We start from the raw sequence: 10,476 nt of genomic DNA, 5'->3' as shown, positions 1-10,476 counted from the left end.
AGTGTACACTTTCCCAGTGATCCTAAGTCTGTCCGCTCACGGGAGGCTCGACTATTTATCAAATTTAGTCTACGCAGTGAGTTTGCTGTTTGAGTAAATATTTGATTTAACTGATGCTCAGGACACCCACGCATTTCTGTTTTCATATGTTTGTCTCTTTTCGATACAGTTTAAAGTCCACTATCTCTTTTTCTGCCATCAACAATCCCCATTCCCCCACCACTGCACTAACACCTTGTAAAAGCCCTCACGTTCATAAAAGCCCAATGAAAATATGTCACGGACATAACTTGAACAGTCCTAGTGGTGATACCTTACAAACATAAACAAACCCATGACCTACAACCACGATTTACAGCATAAAACAAGCAAGGACTCAACTACCTCCTAAAAAAAAACACGGCAATCGCGAATTCCGTCAACAGCTTCGAATACAAAAGAAAAAAGAAATAGCAATAGAGAAGAGAAATTATTCAAACTAACTGATAAATAATGGTAATTATAAAAATAGAGGACGACGGGAACACAACATATGGTAAAATTAGACAACAAATGCTTCAATGGGCTCAAATCTGTTTTTATGTGATGACCTTGTCACGGCTTCAAAACAATTGACCATTACCCAAAGAGCTAGTCCCGCGGCTTACGTCAACAATGCGAGTATAAACATGAAGATATTGCGACTTTCGCAATATCTTCATGTTCATACTCGCATCATTGTTGACTCTTTGTAGATGTATTTATTCACAGTCTTGAGTTCCTGTAGATCCCGTCCTGGTTATAAGCCAAATGAAAATACCGGCGACGGACAGCCACAGGAGAATAGACAGACGCATGACCTACAACAGAGATATACAATGCAACTGATGCAAGAGCTACGCAAATAAAAAAAGGAAATGGAGAATCAATGTCGTAACCAAACTGAAGAAAGGAGACTTTGTCAAATTAAAACATATAATGATCGAATGAAGTACGATAAGAAAAACAGGGTGAAATTCATCACGAAATACAGCGAACAACTCATGACGGGTCTTATCCATGTGAGGACTCGACCCTGTGTCTTCAAAACATAAGAACATTAGCCGATAAACTAATCATACTACGTCAGCAATGCGAGTATCAACATGTAGGTATTGCGACTACCCTTGTCCACTATCTCCTTTTTCTGCCATCCTCAACACCCCCATTCCCCCACCACCGCACGAACACCTTGTAGGAGCCCTCACGTTTGTAAAAGCCCAATGACAATATGTCACGGACATAACTTGAACAGTCATAGTGGTGATACCTTACAAACATAAACAGACCCATGACCTACAACCGCGATTTACAGCATACAACAAGCAAGAACTCGATTACCTCCTAAAAAGCATGGCAATCGCGAATTTCGATAACAGCTTCGAACCAGACAAAAGAAAAAAAAAATAACATAAGAGACGAAAAATTATTCAAACTAACTGATAAATAATAAATAATAAATAGAGGACGACGAGAACACAAAATATGGTAAAATTAGACAACAAATGCTTCAATCGGCTCAAATCTGTTTTCAAGTGATGACCTTGTGTCTTCAAAACAATAGACCATTTACCAAAGAGCTAGTCCTGCGTCTAAGTCAACAATGCGAGTACAAACATGAAGATATTGTGACTATCGCAATCTCTTCATGTTCATACTCGCATCATTGTTGACCCTTTGTAGATGTATTTATTCACAGTCTTGAGTTCCTGTAGATGCTGTCCTGGTTATTAGCCAAATGAAAATACGTCACGGACAGCCACTAAAAAATAAACAGGCCCGTACAACCCAGATTTATCGTATATACAATGCCAAAACTACGCAGATAACAATAGAAAAGACAATGGCGCATTCTGACGTTAGCAAAGTAGGTCAAATTGGCATGACGACAAGAGTCATAGGGCCTCTTTACTTGAAAGCCGAGATGAGTTTCATCCCGGGACGAATTTCGTCACGGGATGAAAAAATTTTCATTTTACATGAGCGTGTTCATCCCGGGATGCTGGGCCGTAAGTCGGCCGCCCGAGTTGAATTCATCTCGCCCGTGCTTACATTACTTTATATTTCATCCCGGAAAGACTGTTTACGTGACGTTTTTCGTCACGTTTCATCCCGGGATGACATTTCATCCGGGTGCTTCGTCCCGGGATGAAATCGTCCCGCGATGGGTTCATCCCGGGACGAAATCATGTATCATCATGTAGACAGCAACACGAAAATGAGCAGACACCGAGATGAATTCATCCCGGGACGAAAGTCATCCCGGGACAAAAACTCATGCAAAGAGAGCCATAGTCAAATTAAAATATATAATGATCAAATGAAGTACGATGAGAAAAAAGCAAGAAAAACATCACACAATCCAAACCAAGTCAGTCGTTGTCATGCAATGGCTCGACCTTGTGTTTTCAAAACAATAGACAATAGACCATAAGCCGATAATATAAACTAATCCGTTCAACTCGGCAATGCGATTATTAACAGGAAGTTATTGCGACTACCCTTGTGACCCTTTCTAAATGCATCTGTTTTTAAAGAAGCTACTGGAACATTTAAAAATATTCTCATAATTTTACAACGTCTAACCACTTATTTGATGTTTTTTAAAATCAGAAACTAAAATTCGATCAGTTTTACGTTAAATAATCGGGTTGGAAGATAATTGATATGCAATCCGAAATCAAAATCAAACTATTGAAAAATAGATCAACTAAAAATTGCACTAAAAACCGCATATAAACAATAAAAAGCAAAAAAATCGAGCAATCGACTTTTGGTGCATGTCTATAGCTCGAACTGGAAAATAAGCTAACAGTAATTTGTTTCTTCAAAGTTGAGTATACAGGGAACAAGGGGGGGGGGGGGCGGAGGTTTTTTGGGGGTGGGGTCGGGGTTGTTACTATTCACAAGGAAAGACGGATATGAACTTGCACAGAATGAAACTGTTAATTATCAAAAATATAATTTCTGTTGTCAGAAGTCAGGGCGGTTTCCGAGGAATTCTAAACATCGATAACAATGGCCATTTTTCTTCAGACGTACAGCCTCTACCCCTAACTACATAATGTGAACCCCCAGGATAACTCATTTTCGTTGTACGTGCTGTTAACCATTTGTTTACATCACATAATTCAACATGTTCAAACAGGTTGATAACAGTCACGTATGGCCCTACTCATCATTATATATAATATGCATCTGGGTAAAGTTTAACCTTTCAGTCTAAGTAAGATGTCGTACTTGCACCATTACGCGATGCAGTTCGTTCTTGTTTTCTTGGTTGTTTCCGTTGTTGTGCCAGCTGTTGAAGGTATGTCATTTGCTTCCTCCGTTTTATCCTTGAATAACATATTTTTTATCGTCAATTAAAGTTTTTAATGCCGTTTTCATGAGAAAAGAAGGGGATTGTGAAATTGGGGGAGGGGCGCACAGTCCCAGGAAATTGCGTTTCGAATTTTTTTCTCTTTTATCTAATAGGCTAAGTTCTTGACTATCGACTGTACATCGAGTCGAAACATCATAGAAGGGAACATTTTGACAAAGAAAGTTTTATTTTTTCCTCCACAGCTCTCAGTTTCAAAGCCGGTAAAAACAACATCACTACCGTCGCACCAGGGTTGTTTGCTTGCAAGGAAATCTTCTTTCCACTTCCTTTCTACGGCGGACAACAAGTTAAGGTTCTCGCCTCAGTTGGCCATACCGTGAAGAGTCAAACGCCCCGGAATGGTGCTGCAGTCTGGGTTGAAGATGTTAAAGCCAGCGAATTCACAGTTTGCGTTCTTGAGTTTGGGGATGGATCTAACAACTCTGTCCAGGCTGATTGGCTTGCTTTTGAGACCGCTCTTCCTGATTCCCAGATAGGTACAACCTCCTTGAACGCTTGGACAACTGGAACGGAATGCAAGAGGATCGATTTTCAGCAGGTTAGAATTTTTTTCGTGACGGTACTGCTAAAGTGACATGAGCTCATGTAAAGAAATTGCCAGCTTGCGAACCCTGATACCAGATATCTAACATAGCAATGGATCAATAATTTTAGTTGCATTCGTGCAAAACACACCAGAAAAGTATGGTTTGTTTACCCGAGAAATACTTGCGTAACAAAGATATAGAGTAATCGAGTCTTCTGGTCAAAGTTGACAGAATATTGTGTTAGCGGTACCTAAAAACAACATGAGTATCATTTTAAGTCATGTTACAATCTTGATGTTGAAACGTCTATCAGATAAGACAAATTTAAAATGTTAAGTCGTTTCCAAACAAATTGATGTCAACACACCATGATAATGTTGTACAATCGACAAATTGAACCCTTTCCACCTTTCGGAAGAGCACTTTTGATTGTTGTTTTATCAAACACGAATTTCTCTTATGTAAAAGAAAAGCTCATTAGCGGTTTTTAGATCAGAGTGCGGTTTATTAAATTGAACTTTGTTGTCCTTACCGGGCTGTCACGGAGAGTACGGAGATCGCATGTGATAATAAGGATGATTTACTATGTAAGAACTTTCCTTGCCATGTGTTCCATGTTTCATGATAAGGATTTGTCGTGAAGTTTTCATTTTCAGTATTAAGCTGGTCCAAATTCCCTGGTTCCTGGTTTTTCCATTGTCTTACTCGCTCTCTTGCATGGCCCTCGTCTCCGACTCGAGTCTAATGCAGTTTTCTAAATTAAATCTAGTGTCCGTTAATAGTAGAGAAATCCCTTGTCCCCTTGAATTAATTGAATTATGCCCTTTCCTCCCTGAAAATACATGAACATGTCCCCTTGTTCCTGAAAACCAATGGATTTCCAAAATCCTTATGTTCTCTTTACCTTCCCATTCCCCCATTTCCCGTCGTTGTCATTGCTCTGTTCCTTCATAATAATATCCCCTCCATTGCCCCCGGTTACCACACTTTTTATTTCCTGTTTCCTCCCCCTAACCCATTCACCCTTCTCCCTTCCTCCTTCCCCCTTCGCCCGCCTCCTCCCCCTCCACCTCCCCTTCCCACCTCCCCCTTCCCCGTTCCCTGATTCCGTGCCCCATTCTCATTTCCCCTTCCCCTTCCTTTTGCTCCTTGCCCCTTCCCACTTCCCACATTACACTTTCCCTTCCCTCATTCCCTTTTCCTATTTTTTATATCCCCTACCAGCTTCCTCCTTCCCCCATCCCCTTCCTCTTGCCTGTACCTCGTTTCCCATTCCCTCCTTCCTTCCCTATCCTCCTCCCCCTCCCTAACACCTCCCTCATTCCACTTTCCATCTTCCCCCTTCCCCCTTCTCCTTCCTCTCCTCCTTGCCATTTGCCACTTCCCCTTTTTCCGTTTCCCTTTCCTTTTCTCCTGCCTCTATTCCTCATGTCCCCTTCCCCTTCCCCCTTCCCATTTCTTTCTTCCCCTTCCCCTTTGCCCCTTACCCCATCCTACTTCCCCCATTACACTTTCCCCACCCTCTTTCCCTTTCCCTATTTCTCATATCCCCCACCCGCTTCCACATTCGCCCTTTCCCTTCCTTTTCCCCGTACCCCGTTTCAATTCCCCTTCTTCCTTCCTCTTTCCCCCTTTACCTTCACCCTCCTCCTGCCACTCCTTACCCCCTCCCCATTCCTCTTTCGCCCTTCCCGCTCCCCCTTCTTTCCCCCCTTCTCCTGTTTCCCCTTTTTTCTCTTTCTCACATCCCCTTCCCCCTTTCCCCAACTCCATTGGCTCTTCACCTTTGCCCCTTGCCCCATGCCCCTTGCCCCTTGCCCTTCCCACTTCCCCATTACACTTTCCCTTCCCTCTTTCCTTTTCCCTATTTCTTATATCCCCTTCCCCCTTCCCTCGCTCTCATTTACCATTCTGCCTCCCATTCTCCTTCCCCCAAGCCGCTTTCTTCTCTTCTTCCCCCTTCCCCTTTACACTTCCCCTTCCCTCTTCCCCTTTCCTATTCCTCATGTCCCCCTCCCGCTTCACCCTTCCTCCTTCTTCTTCCCCCAAATCCCTACTTTCCATTCCCCATTCCCCTTTCCCCTCCCCTTCTCCTTCCCTTTCCTACCTTCCCCTCCTCCTTGCCCCTTGCCACTTGCCTTATTTCTGTTTACCTTTCCTCTTCTCCTGTCTCTATTACTCATCTCGCCTTTCCCTTCCCCCCTCCCCTTCCCCTCTTCCTCCCTCCCCCTTTCCCCTTTCCCCTTCCCCCTTCCCCCTTCCCCTCTTTCCCCTTCCCCCTTCCCCCTTCCCCTTCCCCCTTCCCCCTTTCCCTCCCCCCTTCCCCCTTCCCCTCCCCCTTCCCCCTTCCCCCTTCCCCTTCCCCTTCCCCTTCCCCTTCTCAGTTCCTCCTTCCCCCTTCCCATTTCCCTCTTCCCCTTCCCCTTTTGCCCTTACACCTTCCCATTTCCCCTTTCCCATTCCTCATGCCCCCTTCCCGATTCACCCTTTCCCCTTCTTCTTCCCCCAATTCCCTACTTTCCATTTCCCCTTCCCCTTCCCCATCCCCATCCCCTTCTCCTTCCCCCTCCTACTTTCCCCTCCGCCTTGCCCCTTGCCACTTCCCCTTTTTCTGTTTCCCTTTCCTCATCTCCTGTCTCTATTCCTCAAGTCGCCTTCCCTTTCCCCCTGGCCATTTCCTCTTCCCCTTCCCCTTTACCCCTTCCCCCTTCCCATTTCCCTCTTCCCCTTCCCCTTTTGCCCTTACACCTTCCCATTTCCCCTTTCCCATTCCTCATGCCCCCTTCCCGATTTACCCTTCCCCCTTCTTCTTCCCCCAATTCCCTACTTTCCATTTCCCCTTCCCCTTCCCCATCCCCTTCTCCTTCCCCCTCCTACTTTCCCCTCCGCCTTGCCCCTTGCCACTTCCCCTTTTTCTGTTTCCCTTTCCTCATCTCCTGTCTCTATTCCTCGTGTCGCCTTCCCCTTCCCCCTCGCCATTTCCTTCTTCCCCTTCCCCTTTACCCCTTACCCCTTCCCACTTCCCCATTACACTTCCCCTTCCTCTTTCCCTTTTCTTTTTTCATATTGCCCACTCCCTTCCCCCTTCTCCCTCCACTTTCATTTTTCCCGTACCCCGTTCCCTTCCCCCACCTCCTTTCCCTTTTCTCCTCCACCTTCTCCCTCCTCCTCTACCTCCCTAACCCCTCCCCCTTCCACCGTCCTTCTTTCTCGCCTTCCCCTTTTTCCCCTTTTTCACTCTTTCTCACATCACCTTCCCATTCCCCCCTTCTCCCTTCACCTTTGCCCCTTGCCCATTGCCCCTTGCCCTTCCCACTTCCCCATTACACTTTCCCTTCCCTCTTTCCTTTTCCCTATTTCTTATATCCCCTTCCCCCTTCCCTCGCTCTCATTTACCATTCTGCCTCCCATTCTCCTTCCCCCAAGCCGCTTTCTTCTCTTCTTCCCCTTCCCCTTTACACTTCCCCTTCCCTCTTCCCCTTTCCTATTCCTCATGTCCCCCTCCCGCTTCACCCTCCCACCTTCTTCTTCCCCCAAATCCCTACTTTCCATTCCCCATTCCCCTTTCCCCTCCCCTTCTCCTTCCCTTTCCTACCTTCCCCTCCTCCTTGCCCCTTGCCACTTGCCTTATTTCTGTTTCCCTTTCCTCTTCTCCTGTCTCTATTACTCATCTCGCCTTTCCCTTCCCCTCTCCCCTTCCCCCTTCCCCCTTCCCCCTTCCTCCTTCCGCTTCCCCCTTCCCCCTTCCCCTCCCCCCTTCCGCCTTCCCCCTTCCCCCTTCACCTTCCTCTTCCCCCTTACCCCTTCCCCTTCTTACTTCCCCCTTCCCCCTTCCCATTTCCCTCTTCCCCTTCCCCTTTTGCCCTTACACCTTCCCATCCCCCTTTCCCATTCCTCATGCCCCCTTCCCGATTCACCCTTCCCCCTTCTTCTTCCCCCAATTCCCTACTTTCCATTTCCCCTTCCCCTTCCCCATCCCCTTCTCCTTCCCCCTCCTACTTTCCCCTCAACCTTGCCCCTTGCCACTTCCCCTTTTTCTGTTTCCCTTTCCTCATCTCCTGTCTCTATTCCTCATGTCGCCTTCCCCTTTCCCCTTGCCATTTCCCTCTTCCCCTTCCCCTTTACCCCTTACCCCTTCCCACTTCCCCATTACACTTCCCCTTCCTCTTTCCCTTTTCTTTTTTCATATTGCCCACTCCCTTCCCCCTTCTCCCTCCACTTTCATTTTTCCCATACCCCGTTCCCTTCCCCCTCTTCCTTTCCCTTTTCCCCTCCACCTTCTCCCTCCTCCTCTACCTCCCTAACCCCTCCCCCTTCAACCTTCCTTCTTTCTCCCCTTCCCCTTTTTCCCCTTTTTCTCTCTTTCTCACATCACCTTCCCATTCCCCCTTCTCCCTTCACCTTTGCCCCCTGCCCCTTGCCCCTTGCCCACTCCCACTTCCCCACTACACTTTCCCCTCCCTCTTTCCCTTTCCCTCTCTCTCATTTACCATTCCGCCTCCCATTCTCCTTTCCCCAAGCCGCTTTCTTCTCCCCCTCCCCCTTCCCCTTTACACTTCCCCTTCCCTCTCTCTTCCCCTTTCCTATTCCTCATGTTCCCCTCCCGCTTCACACTTCTCCCTTCTTCTTCCCCCAATTCCCTACTTTCCATTTCCCCATCCCCTTTCTCCTCCCCTTTCCCTTCCCCTTCTTACTTTCCCTTCCCCCTTGCCCCTTGCCACTTCCGCTATTTCTGTTTCCCTTTCCTCTTCTCCTGTCTCCATTCCTCATGTCGCCTTTCCCTTCCCCCTTCCCCTTCCCCCTTCCCATTTCCCTCTTCCCCTTTACCCCTTACCCCTTCCCACTTACCCATTACACTTCCCCCTTCACCTTTTTCTTTTTCTATTTCTCATATTCCCCACTCGCTTCCCCCATCTCCCTCCCCTTTCATTTATCACGTACCCTTTTCCCTTCCCCCTCTTCCTTCCCCTTTCCCTCTCCACCTTCCCCCTTCCTCTTTTCCCCTCTCTCTCCCCCTTCTTCCTTCCCCTTTACCCTTTTCCCCTTTCCCTATTCCTCCATCCCCTTCCCCCTTTCCCTTGCCTCTTTCCCCTTCTCCCTTCCTCCTTCACCTTTGCCGCTTGCTTCTTCCAACTGCCTCCTTTACTCTTTCCCTTCCCTTTTCCTCTTCCCATATTTCTTATATCCCCTTCCCCTTCAACCGTTCGTCCTTCCCCTTTTTCTTTACCGTTTCTCCCCTGCCCTTTTGTCTCATTACTTATTCATTCTCTGATGATATCCCGTTGTTGTCATTGCTCTGTCTTCCCCTTTCCTATTTCTCATGTCCCCTTCCCGCTTCCCCCTTCCTTTTCCCCCAATTCCCTACTTTCACTTTCCCTTCCCCCTCCCCTTTTCTTTCCCCTTCATACTTACCCCTCCGCCTTGCCCCTTGCCACTTCCCCTCTTCCTGTTTCCTTTTCCTCTTTGCCTGTCTCTATTCCTTATGTCCCCTTCCCTTTCCCCTTCCCCCATCCCCTAACTCATTTTCTGACATTACTTCCCTTTATTCCATTCCCTCTTTTGAGATTCTTCTTTGGTTCCCCATTTCCCCTTCAGCCGTTCTCCCTTTTACTTATTTCAACTTTCGTCATCTCCTCTTTCCTTTTCTCTTTTTCCCCATCCCTTCTCTCTTACCCCTTCCCTGTTACCTTATCCTTTTCCATTTCCTGCCATCCACACCTCCTTCCTTTGTTTCTGCGCTCAATACGCTTCTCTGCTCCCCCACAGAGGGATTCAACCGTTTTCCCTCTTCCCCTAAACTAAAGAGCATCGCGCGCGTTTCTCGCGCTTCGCGTTCTGTGAGATAGACTTGTAGATAAGTCTTCTCTTCCCCGATCCATGATCCCAACACGTACCTACGATTCCCCGAAATCCGATTGGCTGATTTTCTGGTTCTTGTCCTTATTACGTTCTGCCGCTTATTCGCACATTTATTTACTCCCTTATGATTATACAACTCTTTTTTATACTATTATTCTAGCGTTTCGCGACTCTACCAAAGATATTTGTGACAGCTACTCATCAATTTCCCAAGAGACCTCAGGACGCCATGGTCGTTTGGGTGGAGGACTTGCGCGTGGACAATTTCAAAGTTTGCCTTCGGGAAGCCAAGATGTTTGATGGGCCTCATGAGAACATAAAGATAGTAAGAGAATTCATTTTCCTTTTTTCTTTAAAAAAATTACACAAAGTTATGTTTCTGCTTCTTTGTGATATTAATGTAAACCTACGAGGCCAGGTGGTTGAAACTGACGACAAGAGACAAGCCTAAGTAATCAAATCGGTGTACAATATAATATGTAGTAATCGTTTCCTTTTCTTCCCATTTTTCCACAGAATTGGATGGCGTTTACAAATCTGAGGGTTGCCAACTTTACCTTGACAGACAGCCTCGTGTTTACCAATACGAACTCGCCATCTTACCAAGATAATTATGCTTTCTGTCAAGTTAGTATATAATGAGCTACATCTCTTTTATCTCATGTTACCTATATTTATCAATGTAAT

The 10,476-nt window shown here is 46.4% G+C and overlaps 2 pseudogenes across 2 annotated transcripts in view; one reads left to right on the top strand and one right to left on the bottom strand.

The window, feature by feature from the left end:
* LOC144665203 (uncharacterized) overlaps positions 1-10,476 on the bottom strand; it is a 277,333-nt pseudogene that overhangs the window by 141,807 nt on the left and 125,050 nt on the right. The window lies entirely within an intron of this gene.
* Positions 3,235-10,476, top strand: part of LOC144665199 (uncharacterized) — a 78,462-nt pseudogene continuing 71,220 nt past the window's right edge. Inside the window, exons 1-4 of the transcript XR_013572900.1 lie at positions 3,235-3,328; positions 3,586-3,941; positions 9,950-10,114; positions 10,306-10,416. The product of XR_013572900.1 is annotated as an uncharacterized LOC144665199 (transcript). The remainder of the gene's footprint in view (positions 3,329-3,585; positions 3,942-9,949; positions 10,115-10,305; positions 10,417-10,476) is intronic.

Source organism: Oculina patagonica, chromosome 9, assembly GCF_052425735.1.
Source record: "Oculina patagonica isolate OP01 chromosome 9, crgOcupat, whole genome shotgun sequence".
NCBI lineage: Eukaryota > Metazoa > Cnidaria > Anthozoa > Scleractinia > Oculinidae > Oculina > Oculina patagonica.
Note: the sequence above shows the minus strand (reverse complement) of the source record. Positions and strands in the feature narration are given on the sequence as shown.